General features: G+C 42.5%; 1 long non-coding RNA gene across 1 annotated transcript in view; it reads left to right on the top strand.

Annotated features, from left to right (window-relative positions):
• Window positions 1-15318, top strand: part of LOC122461201 — a 162238-nt gene extending 146920 nt beyond the window's left edge. The window contains exon 4 of the long non-coding RNA XR_006283009.1: window positions 14707-15318. This is a non-coding gene — a long non-coding RNA (uncharacterized LOC122461201). The remainder of the gene's footprint in view (window positions 1-14706) is intronic.

Genomic DNA, 15318 nt, shown 5'->3' with positions numbered 1-15318 from the left:
CAGAGTGGTGCTTGGGCAGCATTCAGTGGGAAGGACAACTTGAGGGAGAGATTGTGGTCTCTCTCGCTCCAGAGGTGCCAAAGTGAGGGAGGCTGCATGATTATCCTGACGGGCGGATTATCCTGACGGGCCACATGAAGTCCGCAGGCCGCGGATTGCCCACCACTGTTCTAGATTCATGTTGCCTACTGAAAGAAATGTAACTCATTATCTTTTTATAAGCTTTATTAAAATGCTTAAGCAAAAATAAAGTCAAATCTATCGCCAAAACTAAGCCACTGTTACTAATATTAAATGAAAATCAGAATAAAGCAGTATAATGATCAAATCAATATTAAACCAAGGTCACATCAACCTGTTAGTTTCAACATTGGATTAGAATTAAACCATTAAATGAACTAAATAATTAAATATTTAAAATAATCAATCTTTATAAACTCTACAGAGGATTCAGAGAAGCTGGCTGGCTGTGTGGTTATAAACACCCACTGAAGAATTCTACCAGTGTCAATCGAGGCTATAACTTAGAGCTAGTTAAATATCCTACTACCGAAACACAATTATTATCTAATATCTGAACCACAACCTAAGAGCCAATTATAAAGCTTCCAACTTCGAATTCTCTTCTTGTGTGGTTGCTAATCCTTTCCTCCCCAACCCCTGACAGAGATATAAATAATAGAAACTTTAAAAACATTATTGCTAGATCAATTGGAGCTAGTGAGAGTACGTCTACCTGAGATGGAATTGCCCCCTTAGCTCCAGTGTAAATAAAGCTTAAGTGTAAGACTGTAAACACAAGTGGATATAACAAATAGGCAGGGGGAACACAAGGAAACAACAGTGGTGAGCATGATAGGCAGAGGTCACAGCACCGCAGCTTCCTAAAATTGCGAGTTTTCTTGTGGGCAACACCACAGAAGATAAATCTAAAGATGGATTTAAAGAAGGACAATGAGATGGCTCTATGGATGTTGATGGAGAGCTCCAGGTGAGGACTTGAAGATGCTGTTTGGAAAATTAAATTAGAAGCACTCTCTTCCTACTAGATGAGTGGAGTTTGATTTTTCCTTCTTATTCAGAATTCCATCAGACTCTCTTTAACAACCAGCAGTTTAGAATCATAGAATATCAGGGTTGGAAGGGACCTCAGGAGGCCATCTAGTCCAACCCCCTGCTCAAAGCAGGACCAATCCCCAGTTTTTGCCCCAGATCCCTAAATGGCTCCCTCAAGGATTGAACTCACAACCCTGTGTTTAGCAGGCCAATGCTCAAACCACTGAGCTATCCCTCCCCCCAAAGCAGTTTAGGCAGACTTTCTGGCAGCTCTCCAAAATCCAAAGCATTAATCTAATACAGTGCTGCAGTATTGACCGTTTGAGATAAAGGCGGCCTGGCTTTGGCAGGTTTCCCGTTCAGCCTATCCGAATGATAATTCTCGAGGATGTCATTAGGCACCTTCTAATGAGTTTTCTATGCTTAATTTGTTTCCTGCTGTGCTTTCCTGAACCACCATGACTGTATTTCACATACAATTTTCTATACATTAATAATGCTGTTTTTCTTTAGTACAAGTATGTCAATGAACTTATTATTCAAAACAAAATGTAATTCAGTATATTTTTCTGGGCAAAATATGTTTTCCACAGGCTTGCAAGAAATATGATCTCCTAGTTTGATTGGCTGAATAGAGCTGATGAATGTTGCTGTCAGCGTGTTTTGCCAATTTGGATGTTAAACCTTACAGAAACCTGACACCATAGTGGAGCTATACATAATAATTATACTTGATGCCTGGACTTGGGTTTAAATGTTGGCATCTTAAACTTTTGATAAATGTGTGGGTAGGCCATTTCTTGAAAATGTGTAAATGAAGTTTTAGGCTCTCCTGGATGTTTCCATTCCAATTCTAATAGGCAGAACATCTGTGTTGATTTGTGCTCATTTTGGCCAACCATGGATTCCCCTATGCAAGTTATTCCTGACAGGGAGCTCAGTGATCTGAGTGCATTGAGTATGCTTAGGGGCTGACAGTATATTGAAGAAGGGTCCATAACAAACATACACACCATTCATCTCGGTCCCTTATGTTTTTTGTCCTGAAATGTCTCCTTGATAGTGTGGAACACCCTGAAAGGCCTGAAAAATGTTAGCTGCAGGGGTTCTAGTTTTGGTAGCAATTAAATTAAGGGTCACCTGGCCTTGTGCCATTTTCAATGTGACTTTACTTTACTTCACTTCATCATGGTGATAGATTAGGGCAGGGTTTTTGGCCTGCCAGATGGAAGCTCATCATGGTCTCATGATTATACTTGCACTTTGTATTGTAATACAAAGAAAAGTTGAAGCACAGAGCATCAAGTAATTGCAGGATCTCCTCTGCATTTTGATTTGAGGCATTAAAATCCAGTTGGATCTGGACCCATCTCTGCCAAACATCCTTGTGGTTCAGGGGGTGACATAGGGTTGCCAACCCTCCAGGATTGTCCTGGAAACTCAAGGAATTAAAGATTAATCTTTAATGAAAGATTGTATCATGTGATGAAATCACCAGGAATTTGTCCAACCAATGTTGGCAACCCTAGTGGCGTAAGGTTGTCCAGTTTTGAAATGTTCCATGGGGTTTGGGTACAGTAGATTATATTTGAATCCTGGGCTTAGGTTTGGTCCTGGTTCTTCTTATAGTCCTTGAGGATTCCTTCCTTTCTAGAAATGATATATAATTTTTAGGATTTGTGAGTTCCTCTGCCCTTTCAATACAAAAGGCTTGATTTTTCTCATGTGTCTGGTTTTATGCTGGCATAAATTGACTTGATTTTCTGAGTCTAACCAATCTTAGAGAAAAACTGGGCCCTATGCATTTCTCTTAGGGTTGGCCCTTTTCTTTCTTTATGTTGTGGTTTCACCAAATTAAGAAATTAGCATTATACAGAAATAAATCTCATTCTGTCATCTAATAAATAATATGTAGGATAAGCCTGAAGCTTCTCAAAAGAGAAGGAAGAGGTGAAATGATGGAAATATCTCAGTTGTAGTTAACTTTGTCCATGATTTATCACCACCGTTATTCAAACAACACTTCAGCCATAAACAGGAAACAAAAAAGGGAGATAATTCTATATTAGTCACAAGACAAGAATAAAATACCTCTCCCCCCACATTACATTGAAAAAGGACACTTCCAAGACATGTCTACACTGCTTTTTTTAGCATACTAGCTTGAACCCCACTACCACAAGTCTGCCTACCTGTGCTGGGAGGTTTACTCCCAGCTGCAGTGTCAATATGCTCTTAGGTGCTACCATAATAGTAATAAGACTAGCCCAGACTAGACTGTGGTCTGTTAAGTCTTCCCTACTTTTCTGGAGGCAGTGGGTCTAAATGGCTTTTAATTATATTTTCTTTGTCTCTCTCCTCCCTCCTCTTCTACTGTTCTTAGCCCTGGTCTACACTACGAGTTTAAGTCGAATTTAGCAGCATTAGATCGATTTAACTCTGAACCTGTCCACACAATGAAGCCATTTTTGTCGAATTAATGGGCTCTTAAAATCAATTTCTGTACTCCTCCCTGATGAGGGGATTAGTGCTGAAATCGACATCGCCTGGTCGAATTTGGGTTAATTCGACATTGGGTCTGTTCAACATTGGTGAGGCCTCATCTGGAGTACTGTGTCCAGTTTTGGGCCCCACACTACAAGAAGGATGTGGAAAAACTGGAAAACGTCCGGCGGAGGGCAACAAAAATGATTAGGGGACTGGAACACATGACTTATGAGGAGAGGCTGAGGAAACTGGGATTGTTTAGTCTGCGGAAAAGAAGAATGAGGGGGGATTTGATAGCTGCTTTCAACTACCTGAAAGGGGGTTCCAAAGAGGATGGATCTAGACTGTTCTCAGAGATAGCAGATGACAGAACAAGGAGTATTGGTCTCAAGTTGCAGTGGGGGGGCGTGAAACACTGGAATGCGTTACCTAGGGAGGTAGTGGAATCTCCTTCCTTAGAAGGTTTTAAGGTCAGGCTTGACAAAGCCTTGGCTGGGATGATTTAGTTGGGGATTGGACTTGCTTTAAGCAGGGGGTTGGATTAGATGATCTCCTGAGGTCCCTTCCAACCCTGATATTCTATGATTCCATGGACACATTCGATGGTATTGGCTCCGGGAGCTATCCCACAGTGCTCCATTTTGACTGCTCTGGACAGCACTCTCAACTCGGATGCACTGGCCAGGTAGACAGGAAAAGCCCGGTGAACTTTTGAATTTCATTTCCTGTTTGGCCAGCATGGCAAGCTGATCAGCACAGGTGACCATGCAGATCTCATCAGCAGAGGTGACCAGGGAGTCCCAGAATTGCTAAAGAGCTCCAGCATGGACCGAATGGGAGGTACTAGACCTGATCGCTGTATAGGGAGACAAATCTGTGCTATCAGAACTCCATTCCAAAAGACGAAATGCCAAAATATTTGAAAAAATGTTCAAGGGCATGAAGGACAGAGGTTATAACAGGAACCTGCAGCAGTGCTGTGTGAAACTTAAGGAGCTTGGGCAAGCCCACCAAAAAACCCAAGAGGCAAATGCCCGCTCAGGGTCAGAGCCCTAGACATGCAGCCTCTATGATGAGCTGCATGCAATTTTAGGGGGTGCCCCTACAACTACCCCACACCTGTACGTGGACTCCTGCAAGGGAGTCTCACGCAACACGGATGAGGATTTTGGGGACGAGGAAGATGATGATGAGGGAGAAGTTGAAGATAGCGCATACCAGGCAAGCGGAGAAACAGTTCTCCCTGACAGCCAGGAATTGTTTATCACCCTGGAGACAGTACCCTCCCAACCTGGGTTCCCAGAGCTTGAAGGCGGAGAAGGCACCTCCGGTGAGTGTTGTTTCGGGCTTATTCTTTCGCCCACTTATTTCCCTGGTCCTTCTCGCATGAACAGAGAGCAACAATATCTGAAGTCCAAAGGTGCAAACAATTTGATGTTTATTGGGGTGAACTTCCAGCAAGCATGATTCCAGTTTCCTTCCTTAGTGTCCCTCTTCCTAGCTCTGACACCACAAAGCCTTACCTATGTCCCTGTTCCCATTCCCCCCTTAGTAAAACATGATTCCAATTTCCACACCCCCATTCCCTGTTCCCATCCCCCCTCCCGATTGACTGCAGACTATATAGTAAAACTTGAGTTCTGCTTAGCTATACCTTAACCAGTCATTTTACTGAAATTTAATTTACCAATCCTAACATATTGTAACATGATTATTTAACCAATTATATCCCACCACCTTAATTAGTTTAGACCCAGCAAAATTAATTATACAGCAGACAGGAACAATCACAGAACCAGACAGAGATTATACAGACAAATAATAGGGAAATGGTGACTACAGTGGTAGAACAAACACAGAAATGAGGATTTCACATCCCAGCTATTAACTGAGTTCTTGCCAGACAGGATGCTATCAAACTAAGTTTCCTTTTACATTTTCTAGGCACTTCCCTTTCTCTGGAGGGGATAGGCATTATCAGGACAGGATTGTATTCCTAACAGCCCAATAGCACCTTATTTCAATGTGACTAGTTTGGAATGTGAGGATGTGACCGTTTGCTTCCCAGCTTATGGCTGCCTCTGCTGCTTAGCCAAGGATCTTAGCCTAAGCACAGGGCCTCAGACTGTCACAGTGAGAGAAGGCCCTTACACCGGCAGACAGTGATTTTCATTCTTTCTCTTATACCTCTATAACTAGCCAAGTGATAGGAATACACCTACATTCTTAGAGTATAGGCCTTTACAGACAGGTCTGAATATCTATATACTAACAAATCTACGTTTTTAAATATAATACACGGTTTAAAAGCAAGCGTGTTTAATGATTAATTTGCCCTGAAGACTTGGAATGCATTCGCAGCCAGTACAGCTACTGGAAAAGTCTGTTAACGTGTCTGGGGATGGAGCGGAAATCCTCCATAGGCATCTCAATGAAGCTGTCCTGGAGGTACTCCCAAAGCCTTTGCAAAAGGTTTCTGGGGAGGGTAGTCTTATTGCTTCCTCAATGGTAGGACACTTTACCATGCCAGGCCAGTAGCACATAGTCCGGAATCATTGCATAAGAAAGCATGGCAGCATGTGGTCACGGTGTTTGCTGGCATTCAAGCAACATCCATTCTTTATCTCTCTGTTATCCTCATGAGAGTTATATCATTCATGGTCACCTGGTTGAAATAGGGGAATTTTATTAAGGGGACATTCAGAGGTGGCCATTCCTGCTGGACTGTTTGCCTGTGGCTGATAAGAAATCATCCCAGCTGTTAGCCACATGGTGGGGGGAGGGGTGAAGTGATCATCCCAGAGAATTGGGTGTGTGTGTGGCGGGGGGGGGGGGTTTAGTTGGGTTTGTGCTGCATGTTAACCCGAAAACAGCCCCTCCTTTTAAATGGCCAATGTGTCTTTTTCAATTTTAATCTCCCTTTTTTTCCTTCCACAGCTGCAAATGTTTCAATGCTGTGACTAGCATCTCTGTCCCAGAGGTTAGCACAGATAAGAAGGTGAAAAAAACACACTTGCAATGAAATGTTCTCTGAGCTCATGCAGTCCACCCAAACTGAAAGAGCCAGCAGAATGCGTGGAGGCAGACAATGGCAGAGTCCAGGAAAGCACAAAATGAACACAAGGACAGGAGAGACGTACGAGAGGAGAGGTGGCGGCAGCAACAGGAGAGGTGGCGGCAGCAACAGGAGAGGTGGTGGCAGCAACAGGAGAGGTGGCGGCAGCATAATGAAATGAGGCAGGATGCAATGCTGTGGCTACTGGAGGATCAAACTGATACGCTCCAGCGTATGGTTGAGGTGCAGGAAAGGCACAGACCACCACTGCAGCCCCTGTGTAACCAACCATCGTCCGCCCCAAGTTCCATAGCCTCCTCATCCAGACACCCAAGAACACGGGGGGGGGGAGGGCTTCCGGGCACCCAACCACTCCACCCCAGAGGACTGCCCAAGCAACAGAAGGCTGGCATTCAATAAGTTTTGAAGTGCAGTGTGGCCTTGTCCTTCCATATTCCCCTCCTCCCCCACCCCGCCCACTGATTCCCTCCTCTCCCACACCTCTCGGGCTACCTTGGCAGTTATCCCCCTATTTGTGTGACGAATTAATAAAGAATGCATGAATTTGAAACAACAATGACTTTATTGCCTCTGCAAGCGGTGATCAAAGTGGGGAGGGGAGGGCGGTTGGCTTACAGGGAAGTAGAATGAACCAAGGGGGTGGGTTTACATCAAGGAGAAACAAACAGAACTGTCACACTGTAGCCTGGTCAGCCATGAAACTGGTTTTCAAAGCTTCTCTGATGCGCAGCGTGCCCTGCTGTGCTCTTCACCAGCCCTGGTGTCTGGCTGCATGTAATCAGCAGCCAGGCGATTTGCCACAACTTCCCATCCCACCATAAATGTCTCCCCCTTACTCTCACAGATATTGTGGAGCACACAGCAAACAGTAATAACAATAGGTTTCAGAGTAGCAGCCATGTTAGTCTGTATTTGCAAAAAGAAAAGGAGTACTTATGGCACCTTAAAGACTAACAAATTTATTTGAGCATAAGCTTTCATGAGCTACAGCTCACTTCATCAGATGCATTCAGTGGAAAATACAGTGGGGAGATTTATATACATAGAGAACATGAAACAATGGGTGTTACCATACATACTGTAACAAGAGTGATCACTTAAGGTGAGCTATTAATATTGGTTTCGCTGAGGCCTAACCATGTCAGTAAACTGTGCCAGCGCGCTTTTAAACATCCAAATGCACACTCTACCACCATTCTGCACTTGCTCAGCCTATAGTTGAACAGCTCCTGACTACTGTCCAGGGTGCCTGTGTGTAGCTTCATGAGCCTTGGCATTAAGGGGTAGGCTGGGTCCTCAAGGATAACTATAGGCATTTCAACATTCCCAACAGTTATTTTCTGATCTGGAAAGTAAGTCCCTTGCTGCAGCTGTTCACACAGACCAGAGTTCCTGAAGATGCAAGCGTCATGTACCTTTCCCAGCCATCCCATGTTGATGTTGGTGAAACGTCCATTGTGATCCACCAGTGCTTGCAGCACCATTGAAAAGTACCCCTTGTGGTTTATGTACTGGCTGCTATGGTGATCCGGTCTCAAGATAGGGATATGCGTTCCATCTATTGCCCCACCACAGTTAGGGAATCCCATTGCAACAAAGCCATCCACTATGACCTGCACATTTCCCAGAGTCACTACCCTTGATAGCAGCAGCTCAGTGATTGTGTTGGCTACTTGGATCACAGCAGCCCCCACAGTAGATTTGCCCACTCCAAATTGATTCCTGACTGACCAGTAGCTGTCCGGTGTTGCAAGCTTCCAGAGGGCTATCGCCACTCGCTTGTGAACTGTGAGGGCTGCTCTCATCCTGGTATTCTTGTGCTTCAGCGCAGGAGAAAGCAAGTCACAAAGTTCCATGAAAGTGCCCTTACACATGCGAAAGTTTTGCAGCCACTGGGAATCATCCCAAACCTGCAACATTATGTGGTCCCACCAGTCTGTGCTTGTTTCTTGTGCCCAGAATCAGTGTTCCATGGCATGAGTCTGCCCCATAGCCACCAGGATGGCCAAATTGTCAGGGCCCATACTTTGAGAGAATTCTGTGTCCATGTCCTCATCACTCTTGTCACCGTGCTGCCATCACCTCCTCACCTGCTTTTGCAGGTTCTGGTTCTGCATATCCTGCATGATGATGTGCGAGGTGTTTACAATGCTCATAACTGCTGCGGTGATCTGAGCGGGCTCCATACTTGCCGTGGTATGGCGTCTGCAGGAGAGCAGAGTTGCAGGGGAAGCGGTGGTTGGATGACCAGTTTTGCAGACCTACTGCACCGTCTGCTGCCAAGACACAACAGCTGAGTGGGCTGAATGCTTGGTATGGCGAGACAAGAGCAGCTGAGCAGAGTTGCAGTGGAAGTGGCCTTGCGAGACCAGCAGGAGAGCAGAGTGGCAGCGAAAGCGGTGGATGACGATGGTCATATAGAGGACCTGTGAGGTGGATTCATAGCATCAGGAGAGCAGAGTGGCAGCAGAAGTGGTCGTTTGATGACGATAATTTGCAGACCTATTGCAGTCTGCTGAAAGCAATATGGCGCCCTCACAGAAAAAAGGCGCGAAACGATTGTCTGCCATTGCTTTCATGGAGGGAGGGGCAAGTGACGGCATGTACCCAAAACCACCCGTGACAATGTTTTTTGCCCAGGCATTCGGAGCTTAACCCAGAATACCCAATGGGCGGTGGAGACTGTGGGAACTGTGGGATAGCTACCCACAGTGCAACGCTCTGAAAGTAAATGCTAGCCTCGGTACTGTGGACGCACTCCACCAACTTAATGCGCTTAGTGGGGACGCACACAATCTACTGTGTAAAATCGCTTTCTAAAAAATCGACTTCTATAAATTCGACATAATTTCGTAGAGTAGACATACCCTTTAGAATAATAGAAATGTTGGGCTGGAGTGGAACTTGATGAGTCATCTAATTCAGTCTGCTGTGCTGAGGCAAGGTCGTGTATAGCTAGACCATCCCTGACAGGTGTTTGTCTCACCTGTTCTTAAAATCCTCTAGTGATAAGGATTCCACAACCTTCCTTGGAAGTCTATTCAGGAGCTTAACTATCCTTTCAGTTAGAAACCTTGTTTCCCAATGTCTAACTTAAATCTCCCTTCCTGCAGATTAAGCCCATTACTTATCCTACCTTCAGTGGACCTGGAGGATAATTGATCACTGTCCTCTTTGTAACAGCCTTTAATATATTTGAAGAGTGTTGCCAGTTTTGTTTTCTTTGGACTAAACAGGCTCATTCTTTTTTTACCTTTCCTTATAGGTCAGGTTTTCTAAATCTTTTATTGTTTTTGTTGTTTTCCTGTGGAATCTCTCCAATTTGTTCACATCTTTCTTATAATGGGGCACCCAGAATTGGACACAGCACGCCAGCTGTGGCCTCACCTGTGCCTACTAGGGAGGGACAGTTACCGCCCGTGTCTTACATAGGACACTCCTGTTAATATACCCAGAATGATATTTGCCTTTTTCTCAACTTCATCATATTATTGATTCAAATTCAATTTGTGGCCAATTCTAACCCCCAGGTCCTTTTCAGCAATACTACAGCCGAGCAAGTTATTTCCCATTTTGTAGTTGTGCATTTGATTTTTCCTTCCTAAATGAAGGACTTTGCACTTGTCTTGTTGAATACAGACCAATTCTCCAGCTTGTCAAGATCATTCTGAATTCTCATCCTGTCCTCCAAAGTGCTTCTTCTCTCTCCCTTGTTGCTTTCTTCTTTCCTCTTTCTCTGCTATTTTTAATTGCAGCTTGGGGAAAGAAAGACAAAGAAATGAATTTAACACTTCATTCAGAAAGCTGGAAGATTTGTGGTCATTTTGATACCCTCTTGTGATGAGTTGAGTTATTGAGCCTAGGCCCTGGTGCCAAAACAGCCCATTTTCTCGTTCTCATGAGGCTCGACCCTTGAGGTTCACAGTTGCATAGTCTATGAGTAACCTAGTTTTTGCTGAAGGTGTGCGTTATGACTAGGCCTGTACAAATAATTTGGTTTGGTGACTGAACTGAAAAATTGCTATTAAAAAAAGGGTGGGGAGGAAGTTAGTTGTAGGTTGACCAGAAATGAAAATTTTTCAAATTTAATGGCAAAATACAAATTGAAACCCTTTTGTTTTAGGTAAAATGAAATATTTTGTTTGACTGAAAATTAAACATTGTTTTGTTTGAGGTTTTTTTTACCTTTTTAAAAATAAAATGGAAGTAGCATTCTAAATAAAAAGTAATTTCAGATTGACCAATTCAAACGTTTTGTTTAAAAATGTCAACTTTTTCAGAAATATATATGTTTTTTCTTTTCCTTTTTTCAGCCAAAATGATTTTATTTTTATTATGGTCAACCTGACTCTGGAAAAAAGCGTTGTCCAAAATTTTTTGCTTAAATCTAGTTGTGACAGAAGATTGGTCTGTCTGAAGTATCTCGGGTTAATTTCAGGGGGAACCTTGAAGCTTAACACCAAAACCTTGAATCTGATCCATTGTTCTATGGGAAGCAAGTACAACAAGTGGAGCCCCAGGTGATATACCATTGGAAGCTGCTGTTGTGGGTTTAAATGTACTGTGCTCAGCTCTTTTGTAGCTGCCTGACTTTCTGTTACTATGTGCATGATGATAAATGACCCTGCCAATGGCGAAACTGTTCTACAGTTGAAATGCAGCAAAACTCGATTTTACTGGTGACATTTTCTGCCATTTCAAGTGTTCTCTGTTATTAAATGTTACAAATGCATGGTTTTGCATTTAGATTAAGACTCCAATTAACTGGTAAAAATTTTCTCTATGCAATATACAATTTTGTCATAGTCTTTTTTCACCCTGTAAAAAAAAAATTTCTCAAAAGAGAGTCAGTCAGTATATGCACTAGGTTTAACGTGCACAAATATGTGACTACAACTAGAAATCCCAACCTTCCATGTATAAAAATGTTTAGAATAAGTTTTTGGACTTTATTGACACACGGGATGGAAGAATGTGCCTTGGGCTCAGAAATGCTGAATAGCTCAAAGTAGCAATAGCTCCTTAGTTACTCATCTAATACTTATAGTTTTAAGCTTATTACTGTAATCCCTGTTTTTAGCCCTTGCTGAGCACATTTTGGACACTTGTAAGATGTGTAGAGTATAGGACAGAGCTGAACAAAAAATTGCAACTACTTTATTTTGTGACTTGGCTTCTCTTTCTGTTTGCAAAATATCCATGAACAAAGCATGAGCTCTTCAAATTCATCCATTACTGGGATTTTATTCAATGAAAATCTTTTAAAATTATTTTGCTCTGGATTGTTTGGAATTTGAGCTGTGTTGCTTAGTAGTGATTGATCAGCTAAGCCACATGATATCATTTCTATTCCCTGACAGAGTGAGTGTGTAAGTGTAACCCACTGGTGTATGTGTTATGGATCCCCCTCTATGCCTGATCTGCAGGGGATATGAATTGTTACAGCTAGAGAGCCATGGTTCTTCAGCTCAAACTGAAGCAGCTTGTGCTTTTAGCTCCGGAGGTGTCTGGTCCAGCTCCCAATTGCTGGCCAAGCTGGCGGATATCACACAAACACTTGTGGCAAACAAATATTTGTGTGGAAATTTGGCTTTTATAAATTATGGTACATGGGTATAAATCCTCCCTTCCCAAAGAAAACTACTTGGGAAGGTAAAAGGAGGCAGCTGGAGGTGTTTTGTTGGTTTCTGCTTTGATCCAACCCAGAAATCACAGAGGACTTCCACAGGGAAGAGGAAACATGTATTGAAGCCTCCTTTCTCCATTCTCTCTGTTTTCCATTCCTTTGCTCTGCTCTGTGCCATGTCGTGGAGGGACCATCTTGCATACAGTCAAGAACTGAAATATACACTGCTATTTGTACAAAGTGTTGCAATATCAGGAGCTTCCATGTTTGTTACATTCACACAAGGTTCAAAATAGTGGGCTCCAAACAGAGAGGCAGCTCATCGTGTGCACAATTCTCTTCTTCCTGAAATACAATATTTTGTGCTATTTTTCTTACCTTATCAAACATTCAGTCCCCATTAAATGCAAAACAAGCTTTACACATTGCAAGATGGTATATAAGGCATCCAATAATTGTACAGTTAGAAGTTAAATTTACAATCCATGCTAATCAGTTTTATTAGCGGTTATTGCTAACCCCCTCTCTCCCTATTTATGGGTTGTTTGCTGAATGGTTGCTCAGTATGACCATGATATTGGCTTCCTCACCTGTTTAGAATTTTGGAAGATGAGGGGGTGCATTGAATTATTTTGTTAGCCTTTCACCAATGAACGCCAGATTTTACATCTTGTTTTTTGCAACTGAGCGTGAGTTTGGGGGAGGCTTTGTAGTCTCTATTTGTTCTGAAGCCAATAAATGGTACAGTACAGCTGGCAGCTTACATTAAGGAAGCACAAAGGCTAGGAGTGTTGCAGATCAAGATTGAGAGACCTGGCTAGAGTTTTTTGAGGAAGCATACGAAGCACCTAAACCTTTTCCCATTTAAAAAAAAAACATACTAGCTTACTATCCAATTTGCACCTTTCAAGAAGAATATTGTACTAAAGGGATATTTTCTGTGACTGCCAGGTAAATAATTTTCCACTAGAATGCCCATTGCAGGGAATGATGGAGGCAATTGGATTTTTTGGCACCACAGAATTTTATTAAATAAATGTTAATTTTGGGAAGGGTCTGGATGCTCCAATCTGGAAATGAAGAAGGGGGAAATGATTGAGAACCACAGAGCAGTATTATCCAAAAGTAGTTATTGTCCCCCTGTTGGCCCCTATGTTACTCACATTTAAGTCAATAGGAGTTTTGGCAGAGACTTCAGTGTAAGCCAGTTGTCTATGTGCAGTAACTTATTTCATATTGTTGATATTCCAACTCATTCTCCAAGGTCCCAGTCCTGGGGATCATGAATGTTCTGAATGGGGATATGCATTTTACCAACACCGTATTTCCTCCTCTTCCTTTTACATCGAGGGTGAATCTATAATTTACAGTAGCACCAACTGCTGTCTCTGCAAGCTTCCTGCCTCCTGATTGTGGTGTATTCCATTATGCAATAGGATTGTAATAAAAACCCAGCCGCAGCTTAAATGGCTGAACCAACACATTTTACCTCTACATTCAGTCCCGCTTCCACTCCTTACTGTGTACATGGTGCAGTTGCATTAAAGTACTTGACCTCATGTTCAGATGGCTGACAATACTGTATGCAGTGTAGTTGTAGCGATGTCAGTCCCAGGATATTAGTGAGACAAGGTGGGTGAGGTTGTTTTCGCAGACCTGAAGAAGAGCTTCTGGGTTGTCTCTCTCATCAACAGAAGTTGGTCCAATAAAAGATATTATCTCATCCACTTTGTCTCTCTACAGTACAGCAGCCAGAATGAGATGCCTTTGCAAACCAGTTGCTATGAAGTATGCAGAACATACCCATCCATTCTCTGGGGCTTAGGAAATTGCTTTCATCATGGTCTAGGTACCAGAGTCTGATGGCTCTTGTCCAAAGTTCAAGGGCAATTAGTCCCTGTCTGAGTGATTTAGCTGGTGAAACGTGAAAATCTCTATTTGAGCTCATTCCATCTGACTGCTTCTTGGTTTTAGGAATAAGTATTGTTCTTAGAACTCCTCAAGAATGCCTCTCCTCCCCTCTAGTGCAAATTATTAACTTGGCAGTTATTCTCTACCATGCAGTAAATAATTATAATTCAATTATTTCCACAATCAACTTAAAAAAACTCTAGTCTGATGACTCTTCTATAATTTAAAAAAATGAAAAAAATTGCAAACAGGGAGATGAGGATGCTGCTGAGGGAGATGGAATAAAAGAGCCATTTGTCAGTGTAATTAACTGTACGGGGCCACCTACCTTTATTATTAATAATTATTTTGCAGTTTATAACTTTCCTGGGTTTTCAAGATGAGAAATTTAATCACTGTTCTAGCTGTCTGCCACAGCCTTGTTTGGAATGAAGATATACTGTAGTACATCAGAGACCTGAGTGAGCCTGGATCTGTTCAATTTGTAGAAATTTGCTTGATATTTCTCAGCACAAGTTCCTCCTTTGCTTCTCTTTTTCCCCTTTTCCAGAATTGGCAAATTCCTGCAACACAAGTCTGTAAATCTGTGCCCACAGAATGAAGCCATCGATCACCTTTTAGAAGGTAGTCAACTTTTACAGGAGAACTTGGAGAAAGATGATCTGAAAAATAAGGCGGGAAAGAGCATTCTAAAAGAGCTTGTGTATCATTTTTGGAACATTTGGGAGGGGTGACAGACACAGATAATGGCCTAAATCTTGTCAAGATTTTCAAATGTGCCAATGTTCTGTATAATGTCATTTTACACATGACCGTTTATGCCTATACTTCATGGCCATGGACACTGACACTATGCTGGAACAGTTGTTGAAAGCACTGTTTTCTTGTGTCTGGAGGCCTGTGGTTCCAGGCCTGTGGTTCTTAGGTCTGGAGGCCTGTGGTTAGTCCACAAACTAAGCAAGTTTTCTGGCCTCAACATTAACCTGTGAGAATATTTCTCCATATCTCAGAAATGGCGTTGTTTCCCAAAATTTATGATCTCTGGCTGGTGTGGGATCTCGACTGAAATAGCATTTTGCAGGTCAAGGTTCAAGAGCCTTAACATAACATCACATGCACTTGAAGAATAATAATAAATAAATAAACAATTTATTTAAACATC

This window comes from Dermochelys coriacea, chromosome 7 (assembly GCF_009764565.3).
Source record: "Dermochelys coriacea isolate rDerCor1 chromosome 7, rDerCor1.pri.v4, whole genome shotgun sequence".
Classification (NCBI taxonomy): Eukaryota; Metazoa; Chordata; order Testudines; family Dermochelyidae; genus Dermochelys; species Dermochelys coriacea.
The sequence above is the reverse complement of the archived record's forward strand: the minus strand, read 5'-3'. Positions and strand labels throughout refer to the sequence as shown.